Source organism: Catharus ustulatus, chromosome 16 (assembly GCF_009819885.2).
Source record: "Catharus ustulatus isolate bCatUst1 chromosome 16, bCatUst1.pri.v2, whole genome shotgun sequence".
Classification (NCBI taxonomy): domain Eukaryota; kingdom Metazoa; phylum Chordata; class Aves; order Passeriformes; family Turdidae; genus Catharus; species Catharus ustulatus.
The window spans coordinates 9,259,278-9,261,868 of NC_046236.1; positions in this window are offsets into that span (position 1 = coordinate 9,259,278).

Below are 2,591 nucleotides of genomic sequence, written 5' to 3' on the forward strand. Positions count from 1 at the left end.
GTTGCTATCTCCGTGTGTGTGTGCAACCCCCTTCAGGAGAGTGCTGCTTTCACAGCAGGAGCTGGGAATTTCCATGTGGAACAGCTCATGTGCTGCCAAAATTCCCAGTTTCCAGCTGCTGAGCTATGTTTAAGTGGTGCAGATGTTCATAACTCTTAGCAGTTCAGGAACTTCCTCAGTCATGGTTCAGCCACAGCTGCTTCAGGGGACAGCTTCCAGGAGAAGGGTGGGACAGCTTGGCATAGGAACAAATTCCTGCATCCTGAATTTGAGTCACCCCCAGCAGTTGATGCTGCTTCAAAGGAAGGTAATGGCAATGTGTGTTGTGTCCTCTAGAGTTCTGTTCAGGAAGAATTTCTCTGTGCCTTATAAGCATGTTCCTGCTGTTAGCACATATCTAGATTTGTAACTACAAACTTCCAAGACTTTAGGCACCCAAATGTGTTAATACAACTAAGTCACTGGAATTTTCATGGAATCACTTTAATGCATCTAAATCAGATGTTTATCAGATGTACATTTCATTCCCTTGAACTTTGGTCCTTTGTGAAACCATCTCAAACAGATGCTTATGAGATGTTTGCTTGCTGATTAGTTTAAATAAATAAATAAGCAATAGGAAGAGAGAGGAAGAAAGGAAAATGCAATTCCAGAAAATTGCCAGCATCATAAAATACCCTTTTCCTTCCCTGTCTCTGTTACAAAAATTGTAATTTAGGTTTGAGGTAGTGAATGTGCTGGCAGAAGTAATTTATAAAGAGTCTGATAATCTCTGACTCCTACCATGTGAGACTTCTTCAGTTAGAATCTAAATTCTACTCAGAATTTGATAAGTAGTTTAGGCAGACCTTGTAAGCCACAAGTTTAGATCCCTTCAGTGACATGGGCTGCCTCTCACCCTGGCCACTTCTAATGTGGTACCAAGGCTTTTCTAAATAGAGTCAAAACTAGTAAATAACAAGCCAGTTGGAATTGGTGTTATAATTTTTTCAAACATGCATTTGTATAGTTTGTTCAAGACTTTTGTTTTCCCTGTGATTCCCATGTGTAGCAAGCCAAGCTGTGGTCCCTGCTAATTGTATAGAAATGTGCCTTTATTCAGTACAGTGTAACACAGTATTTCTATTTATGATGCATTGTATTCCTTCCCTTCAAATATTGCATAAACTGTGCTCTTCTTCAACAAGACCCAAGGGCTGATACAGGGATGTTTGCTGCTGCTGTGAGAAGTTGCTTTGTTTCTTCCTGTAATTCCATCCTGACTTGGCAATGCAGGCTCGGAGTTATCATTTCATTTGACCTGTAAATCAATCTGTGTAACATGCAAAGTAACCACGAATGCAAAGGAAATGAGAACAAACTCATTTGAAAAGCATTTTATGGGGCACATTCCAAGGGTTTATTTAGGTGTATTTTATTCTTTCCATGAGGAAACAGTGAAATATGCAGAACTGTAACACAAATACACAAAGAAACAGGAAAAAGGAAGGCTAGAGTGAGAATATTTATGTATGTTAATGAAGAATTGAGGGATTTAAGAAGAACCTGATCTCTCAGCTTTGCAGCAAGGAATAAAGATCTGCATCTTCTTTCCCTTTCTGGCCTGGACTTAGAGCATGACATGGGTAAGTTGCTTTGCCTCTGTGTCTTTAACTTAGCAAGGAATGTGAAGATTGTTGTGTTATCATAACAATTTGAGTCTTATATTGCATTTGCATATTGTTGTATGAATATTGTGTTGGTAAGCTTTTTAAGGATGACTTCATGCCTTAGAAATGCTTGACATGTACCAATGTTTAGCATTTGGTTATATGAAAAATATTCTGAAGTTTCTTTTCCCAAATTCAGATTCTCATGATTTTTTTTTACTAAAATTTCTAAGCCCAGCTAGAGATAATTAGAGGAGAGGTCTATTCTTTTTCTCTTCTGTTAACATTGCAAACCTGATTTAAATGCTTTTTAACATTTCCTGTCTTCTCTCACATAAAGGGTGAATATCTTACTGTTGTCACTTCCCATCTCTCAGCTTTCTGTCATTTTAGACATCCTTGTGAGGGTGGTTGTTTTTGTAGTGACAAAGAGATAAGTTCCCTTAGTCAAAAGTTCTTACAGCCTACAACAGCTCTGTCCAGACTTCTCTGGGCTGCAGAGGGGATCAATGCTCTGTACCTGACCAAACGAGTCTCACCACTCTGAGTTCACAGACTGTGTCTCTGATGGGACATCTGCACGTGAAACAAAGGCACCAGCAGGTGCTCAAACACACAGAAAGCTTGGACAATTCTACTAGCTTAGAGCTTAGATGCAGAAATTTTTGATAAGTCAACTGAAGAGAGGGTATTTTTTGTATGACAGGTATTTCAGCAAAACCGTGTCCTTGAGTAGGTTTAAGACACAGCTTAGTCTGATTTCCTGCTATTCCTCTGCCCTTGGGCACTCCAGAACACCCCATCCTGCCTGTGACTCACATCAAATATCTGGCTGTCATCTTAACTCTGTTGAGATCTTCATGCTCTGGTTACTCAGTTAAAGGCTCATTTCTGCATAGGATCTTCCACACTTGAAAACCATTCTTCAGGTTGCCTCACAGC